Raw genomic sequence first — 16,697 nt, 5'->3', positions numbered from 1 at the left:
ACGGGTGTACCCCTCCGAGTTTTAATTTTTTACGACACATACATACATTAAAAGAATCTATTCCACGCCGGAAGCACTGGTGGGAAGCAAACAAAGGCATCGTGCGGTATTATATAGAGTCATGTTAACTTGTGTCTGTCTTCCGAACGATCCCGCCGACTCGTTCAACTGGAGAGGCACGGGACGTAAACACACGGAGGCATGGTGTGGTATTACATAGAGTCACGTCCGTGTGTTTACCATGCAACCGTGAGAGTCACGGTTGAACATTCACCAGTGGCATGGCCGTGGGTGCCTGTGCCCTTCGGTTATTTTTATCTCTCTGTCACGCAGCAGAGAAGCATGCTTGTATGCTTACAACATCCATGTTTAGAAACCAACGCGGCTGCGGAAAATAACAAGGAAACCTGTTCCTCTGATATTTTTCTCTGCTGAGTAAAAATACATAAAGAAACAAAAGGCGTTCTTATTTAAATTTGTTTTGTTTCTATAACTGCAGCAAATTAACTTACAAGCTGTTCTTATAACCACACCACAAGAAAATAAACAATTGACACCAGCCCGCCCTCCCCACCGATCACTTGCTATTTCATCGCTCCATGTGCAACCTTGTTTTTGAATGTTCAGCGATTCATTCTTCCTTCTCGACCCTTGTGCAACCCCACCCTTCTGCATACCTATTCAACCTATTTGCCTGTAATATTAATATTCATACATAAAAACAAAGCGAAAGATTGCGGTCATCACTGTTTTCTGCTTACATCTTGTTTAAGCTGCATTATTACCTTTTAATTTTTCTATTCGTACTGCTCTCCGGTACCAAAAAGTCTCCACTCAGACCTTTCCTTTCTGAAAATGGACTACGCAAATTTTGTGCCTTGTCTCGGGCTTCTCTGCACGCATTCTGTGTGCCTGGCTTGTGTGATGTTCAATTCTAGCGTAGATGCAAGACTTTGGTAAATGCTCCCTGCTGTCAGTGGAGTCCCTAGAGTTGCTGGCGTCTGATGTCTTCCTCCTGGGCTCGGAGTGCATTTCCCTGAGCCATTTGATATCCTCGATGGTGTTGTCAGTGTTGTCGGCCATTTCATTGACCTTGCCCTCTTCTCCTGCTGCGATTTCCTCTTCTCCTCTTCAATCCTCATCCTCTCCTGTACTTCTGGGTTATCCGGGTAGTTGGTTTTCTTGTGACCCTTTACTCGACAACGGCCACACTTGGATGTGGCTTTGTTGCCTTTTCCTTTCTTCTCAGAACCAGCTTTGATTCGATCTCCTTTGTTCATGCCCTTTGAGCCACTCATGGGAGGGTTCTTGAGAGTCTCGGCAAGAATGCATGTGTCTGGTTCCTCAGCAAGTGCCGCCATGACTTTTATTTTCATATCTACCGTACACTCACGCAGAACACTGTATGCCTTCTCTTTTCGGCAAGCATTTGAACAGATATCCGACAACACAGCATAAGCGAGGACGAATCTCATAGTTTCATCATCTTGTGCGGTCATGCTATCACCTTGACTTGTAGACAGAACTTTCAGACTCTTTGATAGATTCCTGGTCGATCTGGGGATGACAAAGGATTTTGGAAGTTGATCGATCATGCCTGTTTGGTCCATAACCTTAAGCACATGGCAGCACTGAATGCCATCCCTACTCATTTTCTTGCAGCTGCAACTGTATATTTCTTTTTGCTCATCCACATCTACCCTCAACTCAGACCTGTCAAATTCCTCGCTCGGATGTGGTTTCCACACTTTTTCTCCAGGCTTAGTAATCTTTTTAAAAAATACTGCCTCCCGTTTGCCAGGTTAGAGCACTTGAAATAAGTCCGGTTCCGTAGCTCCATCTAGAATCTCCTGAAAATTTCATTGGTGTATACTTGACTTGCTTGTCTTTCAATTGGAAAACCCGTCTCTAGTGATGGCTCCTTCTCTTCTGTTCGGTGTCTTTTCTTGTCAAGCGTGGCGAGGCAATTTTGCTGAATCATGTGGTACGCATTAACAAACCTTTTTATAGTGTCCTTGTGCTCGACGTAATTCTTCCACATCGAATTCATGCTCTCACTGCGAGTGGTTGTTGACAAGAAAGGATAGAAACAGTCCTTGAAGTAAGCCGGCACCCAAAAAAATTAAGAGTTCCCATAGCATGTTCAGGTGTTTGTTGCCTTCTGCCTTGTGCACAGAAATTGCTGCTTTCCAGGCACGCTCAAGCTCGCCTTGATTTAGTGATTTTTGACAATTCGAAATAAATCATCAGACATCCCTGGGTGCTATGCAAACACTACTGCGTTATTTTCCTTCAGGTTCTTCCTAATATGCCACCAGCAGAACATGTGCCTCATTCTCGGAAGAGCTTCCTTTATTGCAGTCTTCATCGCCTGGTCCCAGTCTGTTATTATGTATTTCGGATCTTTACCTCCCATTGCCTCGACAAACATGCTTAGGAGCCACTTGAATGACCCTATTTTCTCATCCTTCAAAAGGCCTAGTCCAAACAGGACGGTCAATCCATGGTTGTCGACACCTATAATTGGTGCAAATGGCAAACCATATATATTCGTAGAGAATGTTGTGTCAAAAGACACGAAATCTCCATATAGCTCATAATTCATCTTGCACAAGGAATCTGTCAAAACAGGCTCCGCACTACATTGTTCTCTGTCTCTTCCACATGGTGGAATCCCGGCCTCCGCCTCTGCATATAGGCAAACAGTTTCATGGTGCCCTCGATATTAGTGATGTGCTCTCCAGCCCTGTCCCGGCATGCAATGTTGCTTATGTCAATCGTGTCGAACATAATTTCTCGCCTCGGTCTCCCCATGGCAGTAAAAATCAGCATAACCTTCCTCGGTTCTAACCTCGCCTTCTGCAGCACTTGTATAAAGAACTTCTCCTGAGGTGTCATCTTCTTATAGCATCTCATGAACTTCGGCATCCAATCTGATGGGTGAAGTTGGTGGTTGTGCTCTAGGCGCACGTTCTTCAGATGCCATTTCCTCCTATCTGCATCCCTCTTGGCTGTTACTTGGACTGGGCAGCTTGTCCGGATCAAGAAATTGCTCCTTCTCTCCTTAACATGTCTCTTAGTCGTTTTATTCTGCCCTTCCTTGGTGCACTGAAACACCTGCTTGTCAAGCTGTTGATCATATGTCGATCTTCTGCTCGTTGATCGCTTGGCAGCAAAGCCAACCTTTCTTGCATATCTACAGAAGAAGAAAAAGCACTCATCCAATGATCCTAATACCATACCACCCTCTGGTTCGAGCGCTTCGGTGACCTCCTGAATTGTTGGGTATATGCCTTCTTTGAACATGTCGTCCATTTCTTTCTCTACAATGGTCGGCGGTGCCATGGTGATTCTGTCTACCGTGTCTTCATTCGTCTGATCGCATTCACTTTTGATGACATCAGTTTCACCGCCAGCCATAGGTCCACTTATAGTGGAGCTGCTGTTGCTCTGTTGTTTGTCACACGCAGCAGTGTCGTTTCTGCATGGCACGGTCAAATCCATAAATGACTCTGCCTCTCCACTGTCGCATTGTGCAATGTTGTTCCTTGTTTCTCCGGCACTCGTGCAACCAAGGGATTGTGCTGCTTCTACCATGCAATCCATGCTGGCGTTGTACGCTACTTGCTGCTCTGAACGTTGTGTTCCTTTCGAAATGGATGGAGAACTATGATATTTCTTTGCCTCATCTGTTATCCCCTCCGCCAAATCATGAACACATAGCACGAAACAGAATTAGATATCCAGAGCAGCATATGCATTTTTTTAATTTCTAATAAGCGGTACACTAGAGACACTGTTCACATTACACCTAGCAGCACGAACGTGACCATGCTGCACACACATCTAGACAAAGAGGCACAAATGTGCTTCTGCTTAAACCATACAACCAGCGAGGCACAACAATATCCTATACAATAGAACAACTGCACATACAGCCGCACCAGACGGACAGCCGTCCTCCTGTTTTGTACTTTACCATGTTCTTCCATAAAACTGTTTGTGTGTTGAATTGAAAAAGCATAGTTCAGACATCACCTTTGTTTTCCCATGCCTCTCTTGTACAGCAAATCTTGGCAACAACCTCCGTGCATTGGTAATTTCGCTGACTATTCTGAATGCCATCGGAGATCCTTTGGAAGGACCCCTCATGTTGAACGCCACAGGTAATCCTTTCGAAGGACCTTGCCTTATGTTTTCATCGATCCGTGGACTACCGCGATCCTTGCTTCCTTGCTCGTACACCTGCGTGTGCAAGATACTACAATTTAAATATACCAGACAAAAACAAAGAAAAAATTGCTCACAAAAAAATACATTTGCTTTAAATGTTGTTGCACGTTCGTATTTGCTATCACCTGTATTGCTTTCTGGTCCTGCTGAACAGTAAAGTTTATTCCTCCTATGTTTGATTTTGTCGTTGGACTCTTCTTGCTTGTGTAGACCGTATCGAATACTTGAACACTAATGTTTTTGTTGCCAATGATCCTTCTTCTTGCATCAAAGCAAATTCTGTTACCCTGTACCTCTTCATTATGACCGCCTTCAAATGCTGGGGCGTCACAACGCCCGCTCCGCACCTTTGTGGACCACTGTGTATTGAAACCAAAAAATAATTAGAGGCACGTGCGAGTATTACGAAGAATTAGCACGTAAAACTTCCACGTACGTTCAAAACCAGCGTTTGAAGTTTTCATCGTTACCTGCACAATCTGCTTAGTGGAGTCTCTGCTGCTTAGAGTGCTCCTCTTCGCAGGTGTCTGCTTCACACCATGCTCCTGGTTGGGACGTTTGCCAAGAACTTGTATCTCACTCTTGACTCCAATTACTCCAGCATGCATGGCATGTGCGTGTTTGACAGCATCTGCATCCTTGATCTTCTTCTCATTTTGTAGTGATATTTTTTCTTCCACCTCTCGGTACTCAACTGCAGAGTAGATGCACAGGATAAACAGATATTACAACATTCATCCAGGATATATTAATCATTTTTGTTGTTCTTAATGATCTACTGATTGGTGTTCTCAGTGGTGGCACCTTGACAGCAAACGTCCCAGAAATAAAAGACCAAACCCTAATGTTCAATTGTCTTGCTATTACCTGCCTCCCATAATCCTTGTCGATGTCGTTCAAAGACCGACCGTCCCTGTTGTCCTGACCAGATGACGCACTCCTAAACATCTACCCGAAAAAGTTATAAACCTGCAGTGTCAGTGTTGAAAATTTTCAAACTCGATCTCAATCTTTCTTACTAACGTATTACACTTAACATGCAACAGAGATATATTTTTACTTCTATATAATTGACATATATAAATATATACATATATTAATTTTTAATTAAACTACAACCCCAGACAAAGTGAGATCCTCTGATGCTAGTTTGCTTGTGCAACACTTAACACAAAGATAACCATTCAAAGCTAACAAAGGTAACAAGCTCGCATTACAAGGACGAGAGTACACAAAACAAAAAACAAACTCAAATCAGAGCTACAATGTAAAACTAAACAGTTTTATTCTATGAATCCCGACCACAAGAAATTCATCCACGAATTGAATCTCGTGTATCAGGAATCGCCACGCAAAGGTGCATTGATAATTTTTTCTACTAACCTTTGATTGCCGAATCTTATGCGCTAATTGTTCGGAACTCACACCTTTCTAAACTATGGGGGGGGGGGATTTGTTTCCCTGCAGTTTGTCAGCGATCTCCTTCAATGATTTTGAATTTGGGACAGAGAGAAAAGAGAAAGAGAGACGAAGAGAGAGAGAGAGAGAGAGAGAGAAGGAAAGAGAGAGGCTACTTTGATTTTTTGCGTGCAGTAGAAGAATAACCTGATAGGTGGGTTGAGTTTTGGGACGCATGAGAGATGCACATGTTTTTTCAGCATGGCGAGATGTGGTAGGTCGACTTCACTTGACCGTCGACGAGACTGACAAGTGGGCTCTCAGTTACTAATTCCTCTAAGTCTCTCACTAACTTGTGGGGTCGGCCTTATATGAGTCCTACGAGGAGTACCTCCATCTGGGGTGAGAAAATGTGGTAGGTGGACTTCAAAATCATACTGACATGTGGGCTCTCAAATAGTTCCTCCAATTATTTGACTAACTTGTGGAGTCGTCCGCAAGATGAGTTTTAGATCTCTCTCCATCTAGCATCGGTGGCGACAGGCAAGGCATATTCTAGCTCTCCAAAGGAAAGCAAATCCTGATCTCTCCGCAGAGTTCGCTCGTCACTGGAAATTTATCGGTCTCCTTCATCTCACTCGTCGTGGATCTCCTGTTCAGGTAATCCATTGCGTCATCACCATGATTATGCCACCGATTCAACGTTTGAACAAAAAAAAATACCGGTACTAGCAATTCCACGGGCTGCGTACACACCGCATCTGCGCAACACAGCATGTGGGGCGCGATTTGAATATCGGTTCCGGATCCAATTTTTTCAGTTGGTCCGTGCTCAAACTGTTGCGCCGTCTTAACATCAGAAGGGTTATGGATTTAAAATTAGGACTCAGCTGAACTCACTTTAATCATGCCAATTGCATGCTTGCACCGTGGTTTTGCTAAGTTGAGTTATATCTCCAGCCATGCAAAACTTAAGCACTCACGTGACCACATATTATATTAGTTGCAGAGCTCAATGAAACTGCAGTCAAAACTCACTATCCTGATCCCTAACATGAGGTCACAGGTCAAATGATTGTATAGATCCGCAATCTATAGCAGAGATCCAAAGGACTTAAGTCCCTTTTTGCAAAGCAGTTACTAACTCAGAGTTAGAAACCGTCTTACATGGACCAAGCTATTGATGATGGTCTCACATGGACTGCTAACAACTGTCTTACATAGCTGAACTGGTAATGATGATGTCGCGTGACCTCTTATGTAGAGTTCGATGAGATGGACTCCACCCCACAGCTATCGGAGACTCAGTCCCAGTCTATCGATGGCACAGAGATTTTCACCCAAGTTTTCATGGTTCATGACCAGCTAGAAACAGAGAGACTAAGGGTCGAGTTAAAACATGCAGCACACAAAAAGCTTGTTGAGGAGTACAGGGCAAAGAAGCAGCTTGCTGCCTCGAACTAGGTTTTTTTTATCTGTATTTTTTTGGAAATCAATGCCTCTCATTCTAACTGTATTTTTAATCATGGTTTAAATATTTGTCTCTGTTTTGCTGACTCAGCGTTTGTATGTAAGCTTCTGCCAGAAAAGCATGTGGTTCAACAATACATTTGCTAAAGGTCATTTCTTATCTTTGTCCACAGAGCTGTTACAATGGGTGAATATGAAGAAGAGTTCAGCACAAAACATAGCTTCCAGAAATTCATTACTGTCTGTGAAAAGCTAATAGAACCACAAAAGCAGCTTGTCAGAGAAATTGGATTTGGATACCTTCTAGATCTGTGCTGTTGCGAGCCTCCAAGGTGTTTCGTTCGCTGGCTTGTCTGATATTTTGATTGCCCTTCCAGGTGTTTCATACTTCCTAGTGGATACAGATTCTTCATCAACTCGTACACCATGCACCGGATCTTAGGAATTCCACTTGGCAGGCAGATTATCCCTAGAAAATGCTCAGAAGCTTTCAGATGTCAGGTTAAGTCTGAAACTCGGTGTGCTGGGCACGCTCCAAACATCAGAGAGTTAACTGATCTCATAACCCCAGAGCTGACAGGAGATGTGTTTCAACGGGTTTTCATGATGTTTTGCAACAGCGGTATTTCTATGCCCAACGACATATGACTGCGTTAGCCCCGACCATTCAGCCGCTCTAGAAGGACCAGCAAGTAACATGTCATCATATGATTGGTCCAATGCTGTCACAGAGAAACTGGTGGCATCACTCTAGACCTTCAAGGACAAAGGATTCGCACACGCTCTATGTGGTTGCCTCCTGATTCTAGCATTTCTTTATACCCACAAGCAGCTACAAGAACATGATTCATTTTTACCTCTTCCCCACTTACAGATAACGTAGTTTGAGTACCTGGATACAAAGATTATGGACCTGGAACCTGACACTCCTGCAAGACTTGTCATGTGGGACACAGAGGCCATTAAGAATTATGCTAACATAGACAGCCTGTCAACAGAGGACGGAATTTTTGGGAAACACATGGTGAGTCAACTTTTCATCATTTTCCTTTGGCGAAGTTTTTGACTCAACATAAGGACTTAGCTGGAATGTATTAACTTGACTTGACTGTAATTGTTTCCTTTTCCGCATGGCAGCTGAAAGACATTAGGCGCACGCCTTTCCAACCACCGCCTGGCTTTCAGGCGCCATTTTTCCAAATGAGTCCCAGACTAGAATCCTACATAGAAGAATTTGTGCCTCAAGAAAAACTTTGTTTTGTATGTGATTTCTAGCTTCTGCACCTGATTTTATGTTTGAAATGATGCTCCCTAAGTTTTTACGAAAAAGATACATGTCCTATTGTGTTCATCCAGACAGTTTCCTATAGTACGTTAGCTGTGCTTTTGTGTTAAAACTAAAAGTGCTTCATATAGGACGTTAGTTGTCCTTTCATGCTCATCTAGACAGTTTCCTACAGTACGTTAGCTGTGCTTTTCTGTTCAAACCAGAAGTGCTTCCTACAGGACGTTAGCCGTGCTTTTGTGTTTAATATAGAAGTGCTTTCTATACTACCTTAGATGTGCTTTTGTGTTAAATATAAAAGTTCTTCCTATAGTACCTTAGTTGTGCTGTTGTGCTAAAACTAGAAGTGCTTCCTATAGTACCTTAGATGTGCTTTTGTGCTAAAACTAGAAGTGTTTCCCATAGTACGTTAGTTGTGCTTTTGTGTTAAAACCAGAAGTGCTTCCTACAGGACGTTAGTCGTGCCTTTGTGTTTAATATAGGAGTGCTTCCTATACTACGTTAGCTGTCCTTTTGTGTTAAATATAGAAGTGCTTCCTATATAGTACGTTAGTTGTGCTTTTGTGTTAAACATAGGAGTGCTTCCTATAGCACGTTAGCTGTGCTTTTGTGTTAAATGTAAAAATGCTTCCTATAGTATGTTAGTTGTGCTTTAGTGCTAAAACTAGAAGTGCTTCCTATAGGACGATAGCTGTGCTTTTATGTTAAAACCAGAAGTGATTCCTACAGTACGTTAGATGTGCTTTGTGTTAAATATAGAAGTGTTTTGTATAGTACGTCAATTGTGCTTTTGTGTTAAATATAAAAGTGCTTCTTATATAGTATGTTAGTTGTGCTTTTGTGTTCAATATAGCACTGCTTCCCTACAGCGGTAGGTCAACCATGCTTCATACAATACGTCGGGTGTGCTCTTTCAAGGAATGTGTTGACCATGATTCATGGACCTTGTTACCCACGCTTCCCCGCAACATATCATGTGTGATTCTGCAATTCTTGACAGAATGCTCACAAGATATTTCTCATTTTTGGTATTAATAACTAATTTTCATTTCCGGTATTAAAAATTTCTGATGTTTTTTTTCAATTATAGGCCAAGGTGAAAATTGCAAAAGTTATCAATGAAATGTACACAGACCTTTTCTCGCGGTTTCAACCAGTTCTCGAGCAGAAATTGGAGAAGCTCCTTTCAATTGGTAGGGATCTTAGTGCAAAAGAAACCAAGACCAGAGACCGGGGCGTTTATTGTAACTTGCAATAGGAAAACTCGAATGAAAAAGAAACTTTTTCATCAGCCCCTTCAACATATTCTACGCTTCCAATTTCTAGCACGACAAACAGTCAAAGTTCTTCCAGCAGTGGCTCGACCAGTCTCCTTCACGCCACGTCATACTCCCTGGAAAATTTAAAGGGTTGCTGCAATACCCCTGACCCAGACTCCTAGAATCCATACGACAAAGAGCAGTTCCAAATTCGTCTATCTTCACGGCTAAAATCATCAACTCAGATTAAGCTGCTACTGGAGGTGAACAGGATCGACCACAACAAAGAGGACATTGATGAACAAACCAAGATTCATCTGGACAAAGTGCATAACCATCTGCACAACTGCCTTAATGGCTTGCCGGTTCATGAGCCATTCGTGCCAACGTCTAAGATGCTGGAGAGCGGGGCAATTATAATGACAGGTGAAAATTTGTATGAGTGTTCTGTACGGATTGAAAACCAAAATTCTGTTGGAGGATCTGCAGACCACAACTCTCTGACAAGCCCACTGGAAAAACTCTTGGAGGAAACAGCAAAACCTACTACAACAGAAACATCAACCTCGCACTCTGCGGTTGACAAATAGTTACTGACTGGTCCAATCTCAACGGATACACTTGGAGCACCTGTTCATCACATTGGGAAAACGTCACCAACTACTGCACGGTCCAACGGTTCTGATAGCGCTCACAAAAATTCTTCAACCAACACAAAGAGCCTCACTATATCCCAACCTGCACAAAAGTTAAACATTGTCACTGAACAACGTTCTTCTTCACTGCCAGAAACTAAGGTCCATCTTGTTTCAATTTTGAGAGATGAGAAGACCATTGCTGAAACTGAACGCACCAGAGCTACTTCCTACCTAGCTCCTAGAGTAGCCATCACCACTGATTCTGACAGCGGTTCTGGCACAGTACTGGACACAAGAAAAGCACTTCCATCCACTAGTGATGCTCCAATCATTACTACCACATCTATCGATGCCGAAGACAATAACATTGCAGAAGAACATGAACAATGTACCAAACAACCACGTATTGATCCCACAGACAGCGTCCCTCTTACCACAACCGCACATCCGCCAGAACTGGAAACACAAATGGTAGCTCACAAGAGGTCCTTACAGCAGTGAGAAGATCCAGGAAACAATAATAAGGTACCTCCTAAGAAAGAAGTTAGAATACTCGAGCCTCCACATAATTCAACAGAAACTGCAACCAATCAGTCTCTACAGGCTGACAACCACAGAGGCCTCCTTGATACTGGATTCATTGATGATGATGAAATATGGTCTTACCCATCTATCTATGAACAACTTGACAGAGTCGTTGAAGAAAAGAAGAAGCAACCCCTTCATAATCAAGTAGCATCCCAACAATGCCAACCTAATACTATCTCACACTTGGCCAAGAATTCAACCTCGTCATCCAGATCTTGCATTTCTAACTATCAAGGGCCACATATGCCCAGCAGGTTAGGCTCAATGCCAGGCGGTAGCCACCTCTCACAGACTTTTGATACGTCATACTCCATAGGTTTAACTCAAACTGTCTTGTCCGACAGTTTGCTAGCAACTGCTTTGTCCCAACACTACCAACCAGTTCCTACTCTCAAAAACAACTACTACCAACGTCCTGGTGCTCAGAATAACGGCAACTCAAACAGCAGCCAGCACTCACCTTATGCAATGAACAACCAAAGTCACAAACAGTACCACCAACAAACCCCTGTCCACAATGCCCACTACCCCCAACACAATGATGCTTAGAATAACAGCACTGCACGGTGCCAGCAACGCCAACCTCAAGAGCAGAACCATCAGCAACCACAGACAAGCGAGTCTTGTGGGCAAAGTTACAGTTCCTTGCAACAACAGTTCAACAGCATGCAGTATTCCAGCCATCCTCTGCAACATTTTCCAACAGATATTCCTTCGAGCTGAACCGGTGATCCAACTATCAGAACATTACAACTGCGCATGCAGCACCAACCACAAGGCCTAATAGTCCAAAGAAACAACAATTATAATCAGGGTCATCTGCAACTTAGTAATGGTCAAATGAAATCCGGTGGTCATGTCTTCCAGCCTCATCAACATTATCCTCGGCTAGAACAGACTCGATTCACTCACCAAGGAAATGGCCATCAAGATCACCGCCAACTTTTGGAAATAAGAGATTCTACAACGCGGGAGAAAGAAGTGTATGAAACAATCGTCGACAGTACACCAGGCATCAGTCAAAATGATAGGTAATGAATTAGTTCTTCCTCTTACAGTAATGTTTTGATCCTTTCTTTTACTACTGCAATGCATTCTGCCTGAAGCTTTCAAATTAAAGAGTTTCAGTTTGATTATTCTACTATTGCAATTGAATAATCATCAACTCTAATGTTAAATAATAAAATCATACGATTTAAAATGCATTTATCTTTTTTGGCGGCAAGAGGATATTCTTCGTCAATCAATGTTGGGCCAATCATCGAACTTTAGGTTTGTCAATGAAGGTATACTGATATATCAACTCATTCATGGTCGATGCTTACTCAGAGTTGCTGATGAAAGAAAAATTCTATGCAACGCCAACATCTGTGCACAAGCATATAATGTACATTCACGCCTCTGTACGTTCTTGCTTTTCATAAATAATAATAACAAACCACATTTACTACTACTACCACGCTGAGTGACGCAGCTTCAATTTACTACAGGATAAATTTCAAGTTCTAGGAGCAAGCATTGAACTACTCAAGGAACAAAATGCAGAAAAAACTATTGGGTTCAAGCTGCCAAACAAATGCAACATCGTGAGTTCACCCTACTCACTCTATTTGTCCAGTGTTCGTCTTCAATTCTATCAGATTTTCTTGTTACATTGATATAACTTCTTGTTAATTGTTTTGAGAAAGAAACCACATTTTATCTACCTCATAATCGTGAATCTTGCAATGCGTCGCTTTGAAATTTTGTGTCCTTATATCAATTGCGACAGTATAAAGGAACACTCAGACATAGTCATCGAAAACTTCAAGAGAGCTTACCATTCTGCTTACAACAACTATCCTCACACAATGGCCTCCTTTCATGTCAAACCTATGTAGAGTGTATGTAACTCAGACAGAGAGTGAGTTTCTTTTAACTGTAGCTCTACCATTTACACCATGCATTTTTTTGTTCCACTACATATCCCATATCTACTGTCCACCTTCTAACCAATAACATAATGCTCTCAAATTTCAGGGATGACAGTGCTATTTACACCATGCATTTGATGCCCTCATTAATTTCAATAATAATTCATTTTTTATCAATAATGTAAGTTCACTCACATTGACAACACACCAACATACATTCATCCAAGCCAGCTGAACATTAAGTTTTACAATAAATTTTATTAGTTTGTGCGCTTATTTGTTTTCCAGGTCCATGTGAAACCGATGAGAGAACAACTAACTTTCAAAATGATAACATCGAACTACAACACAGACCATGTATTTGAGGCACTGAGCATCGTACTCGACAAACACAACATCCGGCGCGAAAGAAGAAGATTTGGAAGAAGATGACTACTGCTTAGATGTGCCTTAATTTAGATGGAGCCATCCGAACATTGTTTCAGCCATATCGACTCATGTGATCACAACAATGTTTCAGATATTTTTATGTCGGTCCAAGATATCTGCTATGGATCCCATTAACCACAGTTGTGCATTCAAATGGTCAAGTCTTAAATTCCTGACATCGTATTTTTCGAAAATAAGAACCGTATTTTTTTGAAAAGTTGTAAAGATCATATTCAAGACATCAATTCCTTGCACTAGAACACCACTCACTTCGACTAGACATAAAAAAAGAAACAATTGCAAAACAGAGGAAAAACACTATCGATTCATAAGCATCTGATGAAGGACCTAAACGACTCTTCTCCAGTAATGCTGGTCACAGAGGCACTGTCGTGCCTCTTATCCACGTAGAACGTGCCACTCTTAACACAGACAACTAACGTGGCACACACAAGTGTGACACCAGTTAACACAGGACTGTCCCCTCGATAGCTTAACACCGGTCCCTCTACCAAGCCATCGAGTCATGGAAGCATGACAGTGACTTCAACCGAAAAAGGTCTATGACCTCACAAGTTTCACCGACGAGTCTCTCTCAGCAAGTAAGTGAAAGCAAACGTTTCGAAAGAAAGACACGACCGTGCCTTTGAATAACACCGTATACGTGCCTCTCCAAACAAACGTGTGAGAGAAAGCATTTGCGAACGACACACACAACTCTGACTCAACATAACATAGGACATGCCTCCACTAACTAGACAGACATGAATTCACTAGCCAGACTAACTAGAAATATTATAGAACATACAACCATGACAGTGACTCATACTAACATAACACAGTGCCTCTCCGAATTTAGTACCCAAAGGAAGGATAACGCCTCTGCCAAACATACGACAATGCATCCAATACCTTCATGGCAATGCCTTTCAAAATCAAAGCACCACCACAATAATTGGAACACAGAAACGCAACCGTCACTAACACAATACTCCCACAGCAACTCACATTGGATTATCGTCCCCAAAACAGACAACATATATTGAAAAAGGCAGCACCGTGAGAAAATCTGAAGAATATTAAACACACCCAAGCTCTGCATAAAAACATTTCAAACACACAACCACAACCATATATTCATTATAAAACAACCGTGCCAAACACACTACAAACACAAAGTGAAAGTGACGCGAATACCTGTCAGTGTGATCATATTGAGAGAAAAAACGAAGCAGCTAGCAAACAAATAACACCAGAGCGTGCCTTGCCTAAAACAAAAACAATGCATCCCTGAGCAGACGGTTGTGCGCTGCCTAGATTCACGAAAGTGCACATGTGAGTGGTCCTCTTAATACATCTCATCTTATACCAACGAATAGCAGGAAATCATAGAGGAAAATATTCCTGAAGGCAACCAGTCAAGAAAAACATAATGGAACGAAAATAAACTTAAATTTCCAAACCAGTCAACTCCTTCTGGTTCAAAATAAAACCACCACAATTACAAATTCATCAGTCGATGTAATATTACCCAATACAATAACTATCAAATAACCAATTCATCACACAATCCTCAGAAACGTCCTCGCCATCTGACATCAGGAAGACAGCGACGATGCAGGATGTCCCTCATCGACAGAAACCGGCGGTACAACTCATAGCTCACATACCCTTCCTAAAGGAAAAGCAAATGAAAACATCAATATACAAAAAAACAAAAAAACGTAGTGTTCTTGCAACAAAGGCAGAAATTAACGAAAATGAAATCTTCACTTACAGTAGCTCCATATTTCAGGTGATCAAAGGTAAGTGGCTTCCAATCCCAGCAGTGACGAAGAAGTTCCGGAAAAGAGGACTCCATCTTGGAGTAAGATTCGTCAATGATGGCTCCTGCTAAGTCCTCCATGGAATCCCTTTCTTCACCGCCTTTTATCATGAACTTCTCTTGGATGTCGACGTGGTACCCTTCTGGAATTCTGATGAAATCTTGAAAAGGAGCATCTCTAATATTCTGACGCCCACACTAGAGAAAGTTATACCTCTATTCTCAAGGAAATCCTTCAGGACAGGGCACACCGTCCTGGCCTTGCAGAAGTGATAGACCAAAACATGATTCCGCATAGCCAGTTGCATGACGGCGACTTTTCTACGCCCATAACAATCCTTTCGTGTGAACTCCATGCCGAGACCAACAAACGTGTACTTCTCCTCGCGCAACCAGTCCTTGTACAAGGCAATGATCTCCTCCACCTTGCCAGGCTCGTTGGTGTACCACACGTCGAGCTTCGTGTTACCATCGGCAACTATCGGATGGTACTCGGTGGTGTTCAAAAAGTCGTCCATGGCAGCGAGCAGCAAGGTGCCAATGGAGACTCCTGAAACCGTGCGACAAGCTTAGGGAGTGGTGAGGAGGGTGGGAACTGCCTGATGTTCTGCGGCTACAATACGACGTGGAGACCTCACAAACACAGCCAGTATTTAACCTTAGCGAGGGACGTTTGAGTTACCATATGCATTAACATGTGAACTAGGAGCAGCATATAGACGGTTGTGCTTCCGAAGCTCATGGAACCATGCACTTCCTAAAGTCACGGTTGTGCACAAATAACTGATACCGTGGAGAAACCGAGGAGCCTCTAACTTTATTTTACGGTAATTGACACATTGAATAGTCACATCGAACAGCCACCACATCAGTCATCGATTCCTCCTTTGAACAAAGACCACCGACGGAAGAATCCAATGAAGCAAATGAACAGCCTGCCATACACCTTAGATCCGAAGGCCAGAACTCATCCGTCCCTCATCTAGCTAGATTCACACCATATGTCCCTCGACAGTCAAGGCTGGTTTCATGTAAGGCACGAGTATGCAGGCACAAGACGCACATACATGTCTATTACACAGGCACGGGCGTACAACTTTTCAAGATATCGGTCGGTATCATAACAGGCATGTACACATGCAGGCAGAAACTTGCCGGAAACACGTGAATGCAGGCAACGAAGGCACGGAAACATAGCCTCTACAGGCACGTGGATCGGCTTCGCGAGGCACGTGTTCTTTTCCGTCTTGTTTTTCAGTCTCGACCTAAATCCTCTGGATACAAATCATCTGAATGCAAAAAAGAGACCTGGAAGAGGCACCGATGAGACCACACTATTCAAGAGTCATGGCATGTATCACGTGAGATACATCAATACTTGAAGCAAATCAACGCCACAAGTCAGAGAGCCAACGTTTTAAAGTCTCCAGACGCACAGGCGTGTAGAAGCACAGGCACGACGAGTAACAGCCACCGCATCCCCTCACGGACAGGCGTCTGACACCACGGGCACGTAGAGTCACAGCCAATGTGTCCCCTGAGAAACGCGAATGCAGGTACAGGAGGCACAGAACTGGAGCATATACAGGCATGGAATTGTGGCTTCTCGGCGCACAGGCACGGCTTTGGAAATGGCGTTCTAGAGGCACGGGTACAAAC

The 16,697-nt window shown here is 42.8% G+C and overlaps 1 pseudogene; it reads right to left on the bottom strand.

Moving 5' to 3' along the window:
* Positions 1-860: 860 nt before the first annotated feature.
* On the bottom strand, positions 861-15,556 carry LOC119350781 (annotated as a pseudogene).
* Positions 15,557-16,697: the final 1,141 nt, after the last annotated feature.

This window comes from Triticum dicoccoides, chromosome 1B (assembly GCF_002162155.2).
Source record: "Triticum dicoccoides isolate Atlit2015 ecotype Zavitan chromosome 1B, WEW_v2.0, whole genome shotgun sequence".
NCBI classification, from domain to species: domain Eukaryota; kingdom Viridiplantae; phylum Streptophyta; class Magnoliopsida; order Poales; family Poaceae; genus Triticum; species Triticum dicoccoides.
Note: the sequence above shows the minus strand (reverse complement) of the source record. Positions and strands in the feature narration are given on the sequence as shown.